This window comes from Caretta caretta, chromosome 4 (assembly GCF_965140235.1).
Source record: "Caretta caretta isolate rCarCar2 chromosome 4, rCarCar1.hap1, whole genome shotgun sequence".
Taxonomy (NCBI): domain Eukaryota; kingdom Metazoa; phylum Chordata; order Testudines; family Cheloniidae; genus Caretta; species Caretta caretta.
In genome coordinates this window covers 27167064-27186408 of record NC_134209.1, presented here as the reverse complement: position 1 = coordinate 27186408, position 19345 = coordinate 27167064, and the positions used below count along the sequence as shown (strand labels likewise).

The 19345-nt window shown below is 46.2% G+C and overlaps 1 protein-coding gene and 1 long non-coding RNA gene across 2 annotated transcripts in view; one reads left to right on the top strand and one right to left on the bottom strand.

The window, feature by feature from the left end:
• RASGEF1B (RasGEF domain family member 1B) overlaps positions 1 to 19345 on the top strand; it is a 374925-nt gene that overhangs the window by 70722 nt on the left and 284858 nt on the right. The gene's annotated exons all lie outside the window — the stretch shown is intronic.
• On the bottom strand, positions 8093 to 14330 carry LOC142071835 (uncharacterized). The gene is made up of 2 exons (XR_012668020.1): positions 13462 to 14330; positions 8093 to 10574 (listed from the first exon to the last, which is right to left on the bottom strand). It is a non-coding gene; the product is annotated as an uncharacterized LOC142071835 (long non-coding RNA).

The following is a 19345-nucleotide window of genomic DNA, read 5'->3' as shown; positions in this document are numbered from 1 at the left end:
TCTTCTTCTTTGACTTTTGAGTAACCCTGACAATTTTTAAGTCAAACCACTTTTGCAAATCAAAGTCAAATGACGGTTAAAAATTGGGCTTTGGAAGAAATAAAGATGTGTCTCTTCATAGTTCTGTATTACGAGCAATGATACTCTTGAGACTCATGCAATGTACCACTTTTGTGTGGTTAAAAATAGAAAAAAATGAGCTAAAATTCAGACTGCTTCTCAGTGGTGTTAATTCTTAACACTTCTCTTCAAAGCAATGTAAAGCCTCTAGTTAATTAATCCTACACACCCTGGTGAGGAGAGTAAGCCTGACCAACACTCATTTAAAGATGAAACTGAAGTAAAAAAATTAAGGTACATTTTCTACACAATGGACACTGATTTTGGGCGCCCAACTTCAGACATTTTCAATCTTACTTCAGAATTGCCAAACACTTTCAACTGCAGCTGATGTCAATGAGCCCCTGAAGTTCTCAGCACCTCAGAAAATTAGGTCTTAAATGTCTCAGGTTGGTTGCCCAAATATTAATGCAGCCCAGATCACTGGCCACTTTGGACCTAAGGGACTTGCTACAGTGGAGAGTCTGTCTGAAGATGGATGAGAACTGTGGTCTTGGTTGCTATTTCTGTGTTGGGATCACTAGATCAACCTTCTCCCAGCATATAGCACTTAGTAGATTTCCAAATTGCATTACCCAGACCCAGTTCTACCCCATGTTTCCATGTCAAAGTGAATCCATTCTGCTATTAGCCCATTGACCCAGTAGAGGGTTCTTTGCCATCCTGAGCTCTCTAATGCTAAAAGCAATTCAGTGGAGCTAGAAGAATACATAATTAGGCTAGGTCCCACACTAGGTTCCTGTTGTGTTCCCTGCCCCTCCTTCCACAGTTCTGCTCAGTAATTATGGAAACAGCCTTTTTCAGGTAGATTATACCCAGTACAACATCAACAAAGGGGAGTTGTGCTCTTGTAACTCTGGTGAGATCCAAGGCAAGAAGTGGGTTATTCTAAACTGGTCCTGTGTTTCTCTGGGAAAGGAAAATATGCTGAGCAGTCTGGACTTACTTATTTAATATGTAACACAGTCACAGTGGGCATCTAATTTATTTCAGTGCAAGTCGCAAAAGTCCATGCAGTTATCCGTGCAACATGCTGTTGCAGCCTTCAGGAAAGATCAGATCTGAGCTAAGTCCAGTGCCTCAGAATGACAGTCAGACTTTTAAGGGCGCTGGTGGAGCTGTGTCTACCGGGAGGAAAGGCTACCATTTGAGAACACATTACTGATTTATCAGAAAGATGGTCCGTGCTGCAGCCTTGCAGTGTACTGCACGCAATGCAGGGCTCTTCCTTTGGAGAAAGAGGAGAGGTGTTCATTAGCCACTACCTCCAGAGAGTAAGGGTTTTGTTGTGTGAGCTTGAATAGCTAGCGTCTCAGAATTTAAGCAAGCACTATGAAGCATGTTTGGTTTGTGCTTAAGATCTGCTTGTACAAACCATCTTTTTGTTCTGTGTTAGTACACCACCTACCACAACAGTCCATAAATAGGGCTTCTAGGCACTATGATGATATAAATAAATAATAATGTGTCCGTCGCTTGCGTGATCTACTGAGGATCTTGGGGCAGGACTGGACCTGAGGTACAAGGGGTGTGTAAGAAGTGCATGGAGAGATGGATGAATTAAAAAATCTTCCTTTCCTGTGGGGGGAATTAAGTAACTCCTATTGGCTGCAGTGGGAGTTAAATCTCTTCCCATGGGAAAACAGTAAGACCAAATGCGGTCTGCTGGATAGGGGGCTGGCCAGGGTGTTGGAAGAGATGGATTCTGCTCCTGGGTCTACCGCTGTGCTATCTTGATGTTGGGCAAAATCATTTCACCTCTCTGCCTCAGTTTCCTCTCCCACCCTGCCTTATCTATTTAGGTTCCGAGAGCTTTGGCAAAGGACACCTCTATTATATGGGTTTGTGCAGTGCCCAGCACTGTGGGGGCCACAAGGCACAATTGCAAATGTTAAATAAAAATAATCATTCTAGAATTTCAGAAATAAAGCCCTGCAGCTGCTTCAACCTCTGGAGAGTTTTGGAACTTGTGGTACGCTACAAAGGAGCATTTACCAGTTCAGTTTTTATGGCGTGGGGAAAAACGGTCTAGTTACATCATTTCCCCTTAGCTGGAAAGCTGTGGTTAGATCCCCTCAGTGATGATCTTCGGCCTCTTCCTAGGGTGTTTGTGTGCATGTCTCACACTCTTGTCTCCCCTATGATAAATAAGGGAGTCAACATGTCTATGAAATGTCTTATATCTTCATTTGTAGTCAATGACCATTTCTAAGGTTGTACAGCTATGGCCTTTCTGTGGTAAGTGGCTGTACAGGGGCAGAGTTAAGGTTGTTTTTGCATATTCTCTCCCCTTTCAGAGACTTTCTTTTTACTCTCCTGACTTCTTCCAGAGGTAAGAGTGGTTTGTCCTTTCATTTAACTTGAGGGTCAGCATCCCCATATTCTCTCTTGAATTGTACTCTCCCTCTCTTGTACATTGTGCTTATAGGGTTCTTTCTTTCTTTCTTTCTTTCTTTCTTTCTTTCTTTCTTTCTTTCTTTCTTTCTTTCTTTCAACTGTTTGTTCAAAGATCCGTTCTGCTTTTTCAGGGCCTGGGCTTGTGAGGTGGCTGAAATGGGAGCTAAGGGAGCTCAGCACCTTACAAGACTAGGCCCTCAGTTCCCTAGGGCCATGCCATCCTGTCTCTCATTAAAAGCTAATACCTTTGCCCCTTTTCAGTCCCAGTGGCTAGTCAAAGTTTTGTGTTCTGTGCAGTGGTGTACAGAGGAATAAAAATTTGGCCGATTTTTGGAGGGGCACTTTCCCCACCCCCCGCGGCCAGAGGAGCTGCCTCCCCTGGCTTCGGCCCTGGCGCACACAGAGCTGGCTCTTCCTTCCTCCCTCATGGCTCTGGGCTGGAAGAGCTGTCATCTCCTGCCCCATCCCGAGAACAAGGAACTGGCACTTCCCGCTACGGCAGGTGGAGCTGGCTCTCCTCTCCCCCCTCCCCCCCGCCCCAGGGCCAGTGGAGCTGTCCCTTGCCACCGTGGCTCTCCCTCCCTGCCTCGGCAGCCCTGAGACAGGAGGAGTTTGCTCTCCCTGTTCCGGCCCCAGAGGCGTTCTGTGCCCCTGCTGACTGGGGCTATGCTTCTGCTCCCCCCCCCCCACCTCCCCACGCACGCTTCTGGTCCTGCGAATGTTCCTGATGGGGACAGAAATTGATAATTTGGTGTTTTCCTTGATGTAATGTTTGTTTACAAGAAATGTATCAGGGTCTCCTTCTCCAAATGCCGGAGGAACTGGAAGCAAAGGAATAGTTTCTTAACTTCCAGCCCCAAGCCTCTTTAGCTAACACCAGACCAAAAAAACCTCTTTGTAGCTTTTTTTTCTAGGGTCATACACTGTATCCACAGGTTGCTGCATGGCTTGCTTGCTTTTTGCCTCAGTCTCTTTATTTTCTGTTTGTCTCAGTTTGTCTTTTTTATATGCACGCTCTCACCCACCCACCGACGTGGGCATGATACTGAGTGGAACCCTTTGCCTGCGCTGGTCATTTCTGGGCAGACTCTCTTCGGCCTTATTTTAGGTGTGGCCCCTTCAGTGTTGCTTACAGATATCTTAAGGGAAAGACATGGTCTCATGTAATTATTAACAAGGTTTTAATTCACCCCATTAAAAGGTTTTATCCAGCTCATAACAACGTTAGAGTTCTTCGCTAACACTTGCTTGGGTAGGAAAGGAATGTTCTGTGTGTGTGTTCCCCTTTTGTGTTCCTTTTCCATGAATATCACAGTGAATGAGTTAGTGGGAAGCATTGTTCACTGAGAAATTTGAATTTGTAGTTTGAACACTTCGAATTTGCAAAGACAAATATTTGCACCGGAAACCTGATTTTATGGTACGCTTATTCAGTCGGGAAGCAGAGACAATAGCAAGGATCATATAATTATACCCTTTAGAGGTCAGTTTTCTGCTTCATCTCTTCAGTCCCTCATTGTCACAAGTCCTCTAGTCCAGTGGTTCTCAACCAGGGATCCGGGAAACCATGAGCAGGTTTCCGGGGGGCTGCCAAGCATGGCCAGCGTTAGATTTGCTAGGGCCCAGGGCAGAAAGCTGAAGCCCCACCGCACAGGAGTGCAGTCCGGGCCCCAAGCCCCAGCACCTGGGGCTGAAGCCGAAGCCTGAGCAACTTAGCTTCGTGGTGCCCACTGTGGCGTGGGGCCCAAGGCAATTGCCCTGCTTGCTGCCCCTTAACCCCAGCCCTGGCTTTTATGTGGAGAAAAACAGTGGTTGTGGCACAGGTGGGCTGTGGAGTTTTTTAGCATGCTGGGTGGGGGCCTCAGAAGGAAAAAGGTCGGGAACCCCTGCTCTAGCCTTCTCCTCCTTTCCCCCCATGGCTCTGCGTCCACTTCCAGTCCTGTCAGATGTACTCCTCCACTTTAGTCCCGACATGGCGCCGCTGCTCACACCAATCCTACATCTGTGACTCGTGCTCAATCAAACCTAGCCAAGATGTCTTCAGTTTAGAACACTGCATAACCACAACAAACTGCTTCGAGACAAACAATAGAAATGATTCAGTGAATAATTTTGGATGATGAATATATTCAGATACATAAGCTGCTTACAGATAATTTGTGAACAAAAACAAGCCAAATTCCTCAAATCCGTTATTCACTATGAATGATTTGCTCAGCTCTGTACATGTTTCACAGATGTCTTTGTGTTTCCAAATCTCTCTGTCCGTCTCTTGCTGCCTTTACCCGCAAAGTCTTCAGTGTCTCTACTTCTTTCTTCTTTCACGTCTTTTTTGTTTGCAACCTCTTCTTTCTGAAGACATCACTTGCTGTATGTCTTCCCAGTAATTCTGTTTGCTCACAGTACATTCTGATTCCTAGAAAGGGAATTAGCATAGATCTGATTTATGAGACTTCTGAGTATTGTTTTACAATGTTCTCTTTAAAGAAAACCTGGTCATAAAACGTGGAAGTCTCTAAAAGATTTGATTCCCAAATTACATTTCAATCCCAGCTCAGTGGACTAACACACACACTTCGATCCCTAATAATACTGCTTTGTATGTTCTGCATTTATTAGTATGGTCTCTAGGAACAAGTATGGTCCTTCAGAAGCCACCTCCACGTTTTACTCACATTACCCAGAAAATGCGTTGCTCAGTATTTCTGCCAGTAACGGTAGTAAGCTATTTGTTTAGAATACAACTCATCACAGATTTAGCCCCTCTTTTAGCCAGTCTTTCAGGATTTCAAGAATGTATTTGATATTCATGAGGAATTGCTGGGTGGTTTTTATGTTCATGTTGCTCCTGACCATTCAGTAATCATTGCTCAGCTCGTGAGAGTGGTTGCCTGAATCTTGCAGTATTTTTTTTCCTGCTTCCTGATTGGTGACTGAAACTCTTCCAACAGGAGAGTAATAATGAACTTACAGTGTCAATAATACAAAGAATAAATATTTGTGATAAAATATGAGAAACCTTTAGGATTCATGAAGATCTGATCATCAATTGATTAATTATGAATAAAGAATAATATGACCCTATTGGGACAATCAGGGTCCAGACACTGCTGGGGAAAAACAGGGGGTCAGAACCCCAAAGAATAAGCAATTGAATCAACTGATTGTATACAATATTATTGTACTATGAAAGTGTATAGAGTAAAGTCTTTTATGAAAGCTGGTGACATACTGGTGATTAATGTCATTGCCTGGTGTATGTATGGGTGGTGTGTAAAGAGTAGGTGTTCTGTAAATATGTTACTAAAATATGTTCAGACCAAGCAATCCAAGTGGAGCTGTTAAACAAATTTATCCTAGACAAAGGCATGTTGTTTATCTGTGTCTCCAATGTAAATTGAGCAAGGTGAGGCCAGCGATAATGGAAGTCCCTTTGTATCTAAGGTACTGTGCCTTCTCATTGATGTCTGTCCGTGCCCGCCAGTGTAAGCTGCGCTATGCGCAGATGGAAGTGTAGAATTTACACGTCATGGTCTATATCGGGCAGATGCTTACATCTAAATGACATCGCTATAACTGAATAGTAAACCTGTCCTGTTCAACGTACGTCATTTTTACTTCAGCTCAGAAAATCCACCCCACTGATCTATCTCTCTGTCTTCAGGAAGAGTGGATACTAGCCATGGGAATTTCAGAAATAATCAGGCAGGCCCAAATTTGGTAGGGCTGGCAATATTTCCCCTGTTCTCTTGGTACTGCAAAGTCTTGGCCTAAAATACCACAGATCCAACAGACACACCTTGGACACTCCTCTCTGCTGCAAAGAATGCCAGCCAGTGTACAAAACCAAATGCTTTCGCTGCCAAGCCTCAATCCACAAGGCTGAAACGCTGCAGCTGCCCCTGAAGCGTTTCCTCCAGGCATCTTAAGGATTCACAGCTGAAAAGAAGAATGTGCTGGTGTGTCCCTATGCTGGGGGAAACGGATCAGTGGTTTAAGTGAGATGTGCAAAGCTGCAAACAGTGTATCAGGATGATGATGGAGTGATGCTGGACCTCCACTTATTACTGAGACTTGTCATTTCCTCCCTCTTCTCCTAAAGAGCAGGTGAACTTGGCAGCTTGGAGTTGAGGATGGATTTTCTCTGTCACTAGGTTGTTTTTTTTTACACACTCATTTATTTTTGCTTTTGCTGCTTTCCCTTTCCCCGATATCAATATCTCTAACGTCCATGCTCCCAAGAACCAGGCAATTGCTGGTCCCTACTCTGCTTCTGTGATGCTTCAGGAAAATGTAACAAGCCCCGTGGGTGTTGGAGCACTCCCACTGCTAGATCTCCGAGTGCTTATCATTTGCTCATAAGCCCAGCATGCCTGTAGGGGTAGAATGAAAGGGCTAAGGGGAGACGTAAGCCAGTTTGACAAGGAGTAAGAGATGGTGACATTTTATGGCGTGTACTTCACTTCATTCTAATGGTAGCCTCTGTATCAAGGCTGTATTTACTGCTCACCTATGAGGCAGGCTGGTAATTTTGCAAATACTGGATCTAGGCCATCTGCTGCCACGATCCGCCCACTCCCTCGAGAATTTACTTGATGGCTGACCACACTCCCCTTTGTAGACAGCCTTCTACCCACGCACAGTATAACTATAACTCGTATCTGCTATTTTATTTTATAAAAATCTGTACAGCTTCTCTAAATGACGGGAGTGGTGGATTGGGGTAGGGGAGAGAGAGTCCAGGACAGGCTGGCTGTAGGGGAAGGAAAGGGAACAGGACAAAGTTGCACTGGCTGGGAGAGGGGAGGGGGATGCAAGGGTAGGGAAAGGAAGCAGTTGGCAGCATGATGTGACAATGGCTGGGGACCACTGAAGAAGTACCCGAGTTATAGTCAACATGAATTAGCCAGGAAGGGGTGTGTGGAGGAAGCCTGCAGGAGTGGAGGAAGCAGCCAGGAAGGGTTGGGGGAGGGGCAAAGGGAGCCCCCAAGAAATAGCAGGTGCAGGCAGAGGACCTGCAGAGGAAGGGCATGAAGGACATCTGTTAGTTTGGGATGGAAGGACACTGATCCCCCACCTGAAACATCAAATCCTCCCCCTCCCCCCGCTTTCTGTCATGCCTTCCCGGAAGTGGGGAGGTTCTCTCATTGCTGGGCAATTCTGATGTCTTGTCAGAGTCCGTGTGTGTGGCATGGCACTGGCTCAGCACAACTTTCTCATGCTTGTTCCTTACGTGCTGCGTGGGAGGAGAGTAGCTCTTCATGTGCGGAGCTCTAATTCTCTTCCGCCCAACTGTGGGCCCCCTGCGATCCTACCTGTCATAACTGACCCTCCCTGAACTATACCATATGGTATCTAAAGAAGGCACCAACTAGATCATCCAACAATGAGAATCCAGCCACCTGCACATAGGACAAGGTTTTCAGAGATGCATATGCATTCACATATCTAATTGCAGTTACTGCAGTTGCACGGACATTCATGGTAGTGTTGCCGGCACCCAGTGCCGAGAGGCTGAACAACAGCTTGAGTTGGTTCGTTACCCGGTGTGCTGCACCCAATAATCACAACAGGGTGGAGAAGCAGAAAAGTTTATTTGCAGCTGCAAAAAGGTACAGGGAGAATAAAATCTCAAATCCTGCACAACAGAGCAGGAAGTTACACAGGCTTTTATACATTCTTTTTCCCAGCATACTTATCCAATAGCAAGCTGCTCCAAGTATCCATATAGCCAGCCAATCCAGTTCCCAGCTAGTTCCCTGATTCTCTGTATCATTTGTTAAACTATACATAAAGCTGCTTTATTCAGCATTGTTCTTCCATATCTCCCCTGTTTGGCCTTGCTTAGTTTCAGGCAGTCTGACTCTGCAACATATTGTTGCAGATTCTTAGCATAACTGCTGTGTGTGCCTCCAGGCGGGGGGGGCCAAGGACACTTGGGCCTAGTACGCAGAGCTGCTGCGAGTGCCTCCAGGCAGGAGGGGGGGCCAAGGACACCGGGGCCTAGTGCGAGAGGGCTTCATCGACACTCGTGGTCTTCCATCCCCTCGAGTTACCTAGTGGCCATGCCCCAGTGTCCCCAACAACTCCCCCCTTTGAGAACACTCATCAGCCTTGGCTCTGAGTTTTCTCACTTGGGCTACTTATTTTTTACAATATGACTTTGCATAAGCACTTTGTGATAGCCTGAAGAGAAGGACTTATTAACTTTTGCAAAAGGGCCCTAACACATGATACTGCACAGCACAATACCAGTAATATAAGCAATATAGGAAAGAGAATTTTCAATAGCAGGCTAAATAAACCACCAAGCCAAGACGACAAACCCCAGCCTGAAAACAAGGTTTGCAACCAATCGTTCTCTGGAGCAGTATAGGCAACCTGTGCTCCGGCTCGGGCATGGGCCTCAGCCTGTACCACCTTTTCATAGATTTCATAACTGCTATTATTTACATATACACAACATCGGGGCCCGACGAGGGCACAAACCCCTCCTTGGGATGCCAAGAGATAGTCCAAAGCCAGCCTGTTTTGGAGGGAAAATGTCCTGAGCTGCTGTACCTCTTTATTTAATGTTTTTACTGCTGACCCTAAATTACTAACCGAGTCCTCTAACTCTAAGGCCACTTTCTCAAGTACTATTTGCAGCCTTACAGTATAGCGGCCTATGCATGCCATGGCTGGCCCAGTAAACAGTGGCGCTATTCCCAGTACAGAGCACCCTACCAGCTTCTCGGTTGTGAGGGCATTCTTTATATTGCCCTCCAATGCCTTAGTCAGTTGCCGCAGGGTCTTTTCTCGTGACTCAACAGAGGTATTTCGGGCATTTCTAATCTTTTCTTTGGGCAGCGTGGCAGTTATGGAAAGATGAGGAACTCCATGAGCTATATAACAGCTACCTGTCCAGTTGGCTGGCAGCACCTTGTAAGCCTTTCAGCCACATACAAAATAGTGACCCTGTAGGGCCCAGTAAGGACTGTTTCTTAAGGGGATTCCTGGGATATTTAAGGCTGCTTTTTTAAACAGTTCATATGCCCCTAGGGGGGCATCCCATCCTCCTGATTGGGTACAAGTGGGGGCATTTCTAATTGTGCCATTCAAATTACACTCGCCATAGGGACCACTACAAACCCACCATTGGCTTGCTACATTGGAGATATTAACTGGACGGCAAGTTACATTTCCAAACCCCTTTTTTGTGGTAAGAGTATTTGTAAGTGTTTCCCTAAAAGGGGAGGAACCATTACACCCACACTGTTGGCCTCCCCTGTTGGTCTTTATTTAATACCCATCAGCCCACTGTGTAATAACACAGGAGCTCTTTTCCACAGGATGCCCATAGTGATCAGATTGGTTTCGGGTAAAACATAACACTCCCTCAGTGAGTACTGCAACTGAATACTTCTGGTCCTGATAGGTGGCTTGCTGTAAAGAGGTCTTGTTCCAGAACGGTGAGTTCGTTCTTTCCTGCTCTTTGGTGGTGGCTAATTCTGCTAGGGTCAGGGGCAGCATGTCAAGGGGCATTCCCGTCTTGGGGGATAGTGGAGTTGGAGCACATACTCAGCAATCAGTCTGGTTTGTTAAATTAGCAACATGGTGCACAAGCAAAACAAAGGAGTTATGCTCCCGATATGCACAGTTTGGAAATACCAATACAGAGAATAACAATGTTACCCAATTAATTATGACCAGAGTCTTCCCAACCCAGGGTCTCCAATACCTGGGTGGGCCCATTTTAGCATTAAGGTGCCCGCTATTTGTGTCTTTTAAACAGTAGCTTTAGCCCGAGATCGTCACTAGATGAGGAGTCAGCAGGTTGGACGGTCCACTGTTCTGCTGACGAGGGGGCGGGTACTGCCTTTAGACGAGAGTGATGGATCCAGTTCTTGTGTCCCTCGATCTTTGCCGCTGTATGGGAGATCAGCAGGACGGTATAGGGTCCTTTCCACTTTTCCTGGAGAGGCTCATCTTTCCAGGTGCGAACAAGCACAGAGTCACCGGGCTGTAAGGAGTGAACGGGAGAGTCCAAGGGGAGAGGCTGGGAATCCTTGGTATACCTGTGAAGAGACAAGAGAACAGCAGACAGGGAACACATATACTGTGACAAAAAAACATTACCCAACTCCCATTCCCCTGACTGAACCGGGGTGCCATTCATAGGCCATGCCCTTCCAAACATAATTTTAAAGGGACTGAGCCCTAATCTACCCTTAGGGAGAACGCGGATACGGAGTAGGACAAGGGGCAAAGCATTAGGCCATCGCAGTGAGGCTTCTTGGCACACTTTTGAGAGATGCCATTTAAGGGTTTGATTGGTACGTTTCACTACACCACTGGCTTGCGGTCTCCAGGGCGTATGGAGTTTCCAGGGGATCTGTAAAGCATGTGAGATGCTTTGAATGATTTTTGACGTCAAGTGTGTCCCATTGTCAGATTCCATCCACAGGGGGAGTCCAAAGCGAGGAATGATCTCCTTAACAAACTTGAGGGCCACTGTTCTGGCAGTGCAGTTACGGCATGGGAAGGCTTCTGGCCGTCCGCTGAACCAATCCACTATGACAAGGAGATATTTGAACCCTTGGGTCCGGGGAAACTCAGTAAAGTCTATTTGCCACACTTGTCCGGGGCCCAGAGTGGGTTCTAGGGCAGCTGGTGGCACAGGATGTCCCGGTCGGGGGTTATTCTTTTGGCAGACTAAGCAGTCCGCTTGTACCTGGGCAGCCAGGGGTCGGAGTCCGGAAGTGATAAAGTATTTTTCCATTAGCTGGATAAGTGCTTCCCTGCCAGCATGAGTGGTTTGATGTAGTTTCTGCAGCACTGGCCGGATTAGGCCCTTTGGTAAGAGGACCTTCCCTTCTGGGGAATGGAGCCATCCCTCCTTTTCCCGGAGACCGAGTTTGTCAGTTAGCTGTTTCTCCTCCCCAGAGTACTGAGGGGTTGGAAGCTCCCCTACTGATGGGATAAGGGCATGCATATGGGCATTCTCAGTCTGAGGGGATGGCAGGGTGGCAGCATGCTTAGCCTCTCTATCTGCCCGGGCGTTACCTCTGGCCACATCTTGATCCTCCCTTTGATGGGCTTTACAGTGTACCACCGCCACTTCCGAGGGAAGTTGTACGGCTTCTAGGAGCCGGAGGATTTGGGGCCCATACTTGACTGGGGAGCCTTGGGCTGTCAGCATTCCCCTTTGCTTCCATAGGCCAGCATGAGCATGCAGCACACCAAAAGCATACTTTGAATCGGTAAAAATGTTGACCCGCTTTCCTTTTGACAGTTCAAGTGCACGGGTCAGGGCTATTAGTTCGGCAAGCTGGGCAGAGGTCCCAGCAGGCAAACCTTCAGCTTCCACAGTGTCATGGAGGGTCACAACAGCATAACCCGCCCTCCTTTGTCCATCTATTACAGTACTGCTACCATCAGTGTACCACTCATAATCTGCATTTGGGAGGGGTACATCCTTTAAATCCGGACGGCTGGAGTACTGGGCATCTATGATCTCTAAACAGTCATGTTTCTGTTCCTCTGTTTCTGGCAAGAGAGTGGCTGGGATAAGGGAGGGGCAAGGCTGTAGGGTGACTTCAGAGTTCTCTAACAGCTTAGCCTGGTACCGAGCAATCCGAGCCTGGGTGAGCCAAAGCCCTCCCTTTGCATCCAATAAGGCTCGGACCATATGGGGAGTATAGATTTGCATAACCCCTCCCAATGTTAGCTTCTTGGCTTCCTCAAGCAATAGGGCAGTAGCTGCGACCGCCCGTAAACATGCCGGCCAACCCTTTGCAACCTGATCCAATTGCTTAGAAAAATAAGCCACAGGACGCTTCCATGCTCCTAACAGCTGTGTAAGCACTCCTAGGGCCACCCCCCTTCGTTCATGTACATACAACTGAAATGGCTTAGAGAGATCTGGCAGGCCCAGAGCCGGGGCTTCCATCAATTTTCTTTTCAGGATTTTAAATGCCCTGTCAGCCTCTGGGGTCCAATAGAAGGGGTCATGATCCGCTCCTTTTACACAGTCATACAGGGGTTTAGCCCACAGTCCAAACTCTGGGATCCATATCCTGCAAAAGCCTGCCATACCCAGAAATGCCCTGAGCCGCTTACGGTTACTTGGGGTAGGAACTTGACAGATAGCTTCCTTTCTTTCGCTTGAAAGCTGACGCTCCCCTTGCCTTAGCTGTAACCTGATCCCTCTCCACCTCAGACAACAGGGTTCTCAGGAGGATATTACAGTCATCTCAATCGGCTTGTGACTACTGAGGCACCCCTCAAAGACTGATATAAACCTGCTTGGGTTGGTGGAAAACTCTCCTGCCTGTGCTTTGAAAGCAGCCAAATTCACAGGATTAAAGGGCACATGAGTATAAACCTGCATAGTTGTGGCAGGACACCTGTCTGATCCAGACCGGGCGACTTTAGTTTCGGTGATTAAGGGGTATAGGCCAACCATGGGGGACTTACAAGGTGTGGGTGTGGGTGTAGGGGCCGAAGGGGACACCGGCTCTGCCATTACAGTGGGGGTGGGGGTCTGGGGACTAACATTAGCTGCTACCGAACCAGTCGGAGTCAGATTACAGCACTGTAAAATATCTGGTCGAGTACATAAAGTCAGAAACAAATGCGCATACATATGTTCATTCCATTTACCCATTCACTGACAAAACAAAACTAATTGGAGGATCGTGTTGTAATTAATTGACCCTCCTGGTGGCCACCACTCCTGGTCCTCTAGTTGATATTGAGGCCAGTCAACTGTACAGAATCGTTTTAATTGGCTCTTAGTCATCGGATCCACACCAAATACCTTCCAGTTTGCTAGAATGCACTCTAGGGGCGTACACCGTGCCCTAACCTCTGAGCTCTGTCCCTGTCCCATACCTACAGGGTAACTCTGGGCGTCCCCAGGTTCCAACAGAGCATATAATCCGGATTTTAAAAGGTTCCTACCTTATCCAAGGGACCGGTTCTTCACCGTGGCCTGCAGCTGCTCCTCCCCCATGTCTAAGGGACCGGTTCTTCACCGCCGTCCACAACAGCTTCTCCACTATATGAGTGCGTTGCACCGTTGTGCCCTCTGGGGTCGATCAAATTGCGTCTCCTCCGAGGCCCCCGATGAACTCACCGGTGCGCGCTGGGCGTCAGTTCTCGCCGCAATCCTCGATCTCCAGGAGGGGTCCGGGCAAGGCTAAATTGCAGCCTCGTCGCCCACCCAGGGACGCCAAAAGCTGTTGCCGGCACCCAGTGCCGAGAGGCTGAACAACAGCTTGAGTTGGTTCGTTACCCGGTGTGCTGCACCCAATAATCACAACAGGGTGGAGAAGCAGAAAAGTTTATTTGCAGCTGCAAAAAGGTACAGGGAGAATAAAATCTCAAATCCTGCACAACAGAGCAGGAAGTTACACAGGCTTTTATACATCCTTTTTCCCAGCATACTTATCCAATAGCAAGCTGCTCCAAGTATCCATATAGCCAGCCAATCCAGTTCCCAGCTAGTTCCCTGATTCTCTGTATCATTTGTTAAACTATACATAAAGCTGCTTTATTCAGCATTGTTCTTCCATATCTCCCCTGTTTGGCCTTGCTTAGTTTCAGGCAGTCTGACTCTGCAACATATTGTTGCAGATTCTTAGCATAACTGCTGTGTGTGCCTCCAGGCGGGGGGGCCAAGGACACTTGGGCCTAGTACGCAGAGCTGCTGCGAGTGCCTCCAGGCAGGAGGGGGGGCCAAGGACACCGGGGCCTAGTGCGAGAGGGCTTCATCGACACTCGTGGTCTTCCATCCCCTCGAGTTACCTAGTGGCCATGCCCCAGTGTCCCCAACAGTAGCATGCTTAATTGGGAACTTGTGCATCTAACTAGCCAAGTGTGCATGCAGTTACCCCAACGATGTGTGTGTATATGCATGTGCAAATTCATACACATATTGGTGTGATGTTCTAAAAATATCTCCTTAAAGTCAGTGCCTGTGGTTGATGATCCTAGCACAGATTCTTATTTTCTTGAGAAGTTTAAATATTTTAAAAGCCACTGTAAAAGCACTTAAACCAAAATATATCATCACAGCTTTGCATCCTTTCCATTGTCTTTCTTGGTGCTGTTGCCAAAAGGTAAAGGGACAGGTAAAGCCCTGTAGACGTGTAGAATAGGGATTGTTAGCTGGAAGATAGGTAAACATGCCCTACAGAGGCTTTCTGTAAAGTCTAATTTCCTTGACTGTATAATTCTATGACTCTGGGCAAATTTCTATGAGCAGCTCATCATGTATTGTTTCAAACAGGGTCATAAGCCCTTCCAGTGCAAACACAAATGATTTATATTATCCACATTTGGAGGAGCAGCATCTTTCCTATGTGTTCTGACCCTTTTGTATCTTTTCTTTCCCTTCTGCTAGAGACTAGGATTATGGTTTTAGACTTTGAGTTTAACTAGACAGGTGGATCAAGATGTCAGCTGAATCATAGGCTGAAATGAATACTCGTTTCCCAGTACTGACCTGAATTAGTTTGGTAATATGAAGAGATGTCTTTGTATAAAGTGTACCATGTTGGGCAGCTTCTCTTTGATGCCAGCCAGCTCTGCAAAAACGATTGAGCTTTCCATTACAAACCCAGTTTTTGGGAGTTCCAGAATATCTACCTGTCTTCAGTTGTACTAGCCTCCAACTTGCACAGGGTTGAAACTTATGCTAAGGGTTACCATATGCGTGTGATTTATGTGTCTGCATGTGGAAGGGGGAATATGTAGGACTGTACCTCCTAGAGCAGCCTGCTAAGCCCTACAGGAATGTATCTCTGCACAATAACGTGAGCACTGGATTAATGTGACCTAGCCAACAAATACACCTGTTAACAGTCTACATTTTCTGCACAGGGAGGTTTTAGCAAGTTTCTGTTTTAACATTCTTGTTACAGTCTCCAGGGAGCTAAACTGTATACCTTGTAGCTTAGTGGTCATTTTGCATACAGCCCAATGCTACTGTGCAATAGTAATGGCTGGTGGGGGTGGCTGGGAGTATGCCTCACATTCAACTGCACTCTTGGGTGGTGGATGTAGATTGGCAGAGAAGGAGGGGATTGTGCTAAGAAATTGTTGTGCCCCAGGTTGAAACACTGTTCTCCATTGATAGTAGCCACCATTGTTAGCAAACATGGAAGGGGCTGTACATGAAAAGTAAGGGTCATGTGGTCTAACCTCCTTGTAGACTCCATTCCCTACTTCAAAGGAAACCTTCATCTGTTCTCTTGTTCACAAGTAATTGCTCCTGCTTAGTTCTGATGGCAGAATAGGAGAGGAAAGCTAAACCTGGGATGAAGCCACAATGCAGCAAAAAATGTGTACGGAAGTAGAGATTGTTCAAAACAAAAGAGGTGACACAGTCTGAGTGAACTCCATGGGCCCAGTTCTGCTCCCATTGACACCAATGTAAATAGAGCAATGCCCCTGACTTCAGCCTGAGTCAAGAGCAGAATTTGCCCGTTATTCACGTTTTACTGTTGATTTTAGTAATGCCTTGGGGATGCATTATTCATAAGCACTCTGAAAATGGATCTTTTGCCCATCAAACGGCATTAACAGTGTTCTGAATTGATTGTAAATGGATAATCTGGTAGGAGAGCTACATCAGAATTCAGCAGAAAAGAATAAATTGTAACAGCAAATGATTGATTAATTTTGAAGAAGCTGGTGGTGGTGGTGAATTATTTCATACAGGGCCAAATCTTGTATGCTATTTAAGGCAATAGCAAAACTCCTATTGCCATGAGGGTACCAGGATTTGGGCCCAGTGCAGCTTATTTGGTCACAGAAGTGTTCTGCTAAAGGAGAAGGGTTTAATGGGGTGCTGGAACAACTTTTATAGTTGGGGGGCTGATAATGGAAACCATATATTTGGTGTTTGTTATTACTACTACAAACCTGGGGGTGCGGTAGCAACCCTAGTTCCAGCACCACTGAGGGTTTAATATTTATCTTTCCCTGAATGTTACAGTGGTAACACTTTATCTTTAAGAGCAGCACTGTACACAGAGAGAGGGAGTGATTTATATAACATGGCTTTGTTTCACTCACAAAAACCTACCCAAATATTTTTTTTTCTACACTAAACTATTTGTTTTTGATGTAGAGACTATCATCCTTCCTAAAATTTAAGAGCCTCTCAGAAAGAGGTGGAAGGAAGTAGCAATAAGGTTCAGACTTTGCACTGTCTGAATAAATATATATTTTGAGTCCTTTATGAATGGCTACCTCCCCTGACATTTCACTAATGCATGTATTACTTAATGCACTGGATTAGTTTAAACTTTTGGAAGCGTCAACACAATGCATTATTATGTTTCTCGTTATTTACGGTAATTCACGGTCCTGATATTAGCAGTGCAACATAGGTGTGATGTTTCCAGCAGTAATAGAACCTGCTTCCAAAAGCATAAGTGTTATGCAGCCATGGTGGTGACAATATTGCATCGAACTTTTCATCTTCAGAGCACTTTACAAAGCAAATTCCTTTCAGCATCTCTCTCTTTCTTGAAAATTATAGCATCAGCTGGTGAGGTATTCTTGCCCTGACTTTACAGATGGGTTGTGACTGGGATTGGAGTTCGGCAGCTCCTGGTGTTCACTCCTATGCTCAGGCCAAAACTGTGCTTTTCTTTGGTCGTGATTCCTTTGCTAAAGTTCCCATCAGCATTCTATTCTAACTGGTGTCCTAAAATTAGTTTTGAGAAGAACAGCAGGAGATGAAGAAAGGAGCAATGAAGACATTGCTGAGGCCTTGTCTACACTAAAGGGAAAAGTCGATCTAAGCTACGCAATTTGAGTTACATGAGTAGCGTAACTCAAATCGATGTAACTTACATCTACTTACCGTGGGGTCCACGCTACGCAACGTCAACGGGAGACGCTCTCCCATTGACTCCCCCTACTCTTCTCGATCGGGGGAGTACAGGAGTCGACAGAAGAGTGATCGGCAGTCAATTTTAGCGGGTCTTCAGTAGACCCGCTAAATCGACGACTGATGCATCGGTCGCCACAATGTCAATTCTCCGGTAAGTGTAGACAAGCCCTGAGTCATATCTGTAGCTGAGTGAAGTATTCTTAGTGAACAGTTAATTCATTAACTTAGTCTCCTTTTCTGTTCTTAGATTATCAGTCAGCAAAGTTTGAATTTTTAAAATAAATTTGTTCTGTGCACGGAATGAGGCAGGGGTCTTGTGGGGGGAAAAGTATATCATCATGTAAGTAAACACTGCATAATATTGCATATGCAAATTCTATCATATGGTATCGTATTTACTCCCATGTTGTTCTTCACTAGGGTTGGAACCTTTTAGATCCACAGCGCTCTGCCACCCGAGCTAGCAGAGTAACCGATTGCAGTAGTAGGTTGCTATCCTCTGTGTGGGTCAGCCATTAGAGAGAAATGAAGCACATGTTGTGCCAGTGGGTTTTGTAGGTATTTGCTCATGACAGAGGAATGTTGAGACTCAGAAATTGTAGGTTCTATTTTGGATTTGGAGGGGAGTGTGCTCCATTGGTTACAAACCTTTATTCCCCTGGCCCCTCACTCCCCTTGGCTCCATGTCCCAGTCTTTCCACCTCACACCTGCACAGTCAGGCTGTTCCTCCTCCACACTGTCTGGGCAGTATCAGGGAGACCATTGATAGCGCAGGGAAAACAGTCTCCCTGCTCATCTTTTTGGTGCCTGGCGCCACATTGTTCCCGGGCTGCTGGGAGGAGCAACTGCAGGAAAAGTCCTTCTCAGTGCCTGGAGCCATGGGCTGGAGTGCGCTCAGTGCATCTTGGGAGAATTTAGCAGCCAACAAGTTTACACAGAGCATGTGCAAACTGTAATTTTTCAGATGCTCAGAACTTGGTCAAATTTAGGTGGATTTTTATGGGGACAATAAAAGGCCCATTTCTGACGTCAAGGATTCACTTCTGTCAAACTTCAAGTCTCTGCTCCAAAGCATAGAGGGTGATAGAACTTGATTAAAAAAAAAGGGTTGTAAGAATGAGCAAAACAATGTACTTCCCCTCCTCTCATTCTGACCTATTTTTACTGAAATTTTCCAGAAAATGTCAGCCTGAGGCTGATGCCTAGCATGGAAAATTTCAGACCAGATGGTTAAAGTTTTGCAAAGCTATAAGCAACTGAAAGTGGTGTCTTATAATGGAAAGTGTCAGGAAAATGTTGGTCAGCCTTAGCTACAGATGTTACTACCTGCACTGCCTATAAAAGCGTGAGAGGAAGGAAGAGAATACAGAGAGATCGTGTAAACATAGTGGTTGCACAGAAAGTTTCCAATAGTTTGAAAGTTTTTAGCTCCCTGAGAAAGATACTTTTCTATGTAAAATGGGGAATACTTGTAGAAGCAGTAAAATATCTTAACTTGGCGGAGGAGGGGGAAGGATGATCTCGTGCAGGGATCGGCAACCTTTGGCATGCGGCCTGTCAGGGAAATCCAGTGGCAGGCCGGGACGGTTTGTTTACCTGCCGCATCCGCAGGTTCAGCTGATCGCAGCTCCCACTGGCTGTGATTCGCCGTTCCAGGCCAATGGGGGCTGCAGGAAGCGGCATGTTCTGTAAATAACACGTATCTAGCATCAGAGAATGCAGCTTGATCAGGCCATCTTTTAGTGAGAGGGGAAAGAAAGTCAGAGAGCAAAAGATATTATTTGCTGCACTTTTGATTTCTCTTTTATTTTGCTTTGTTTCAGGATAATCAGGTGCAATGCAGAGGGGAGATATTTTAAGGAGCGATCTTCATAAATCTAGTTAGAAAGAGGGTTCCTGAAACCTGGGTTGAGATTTGTCTTGTTCCTTTCTCTGTC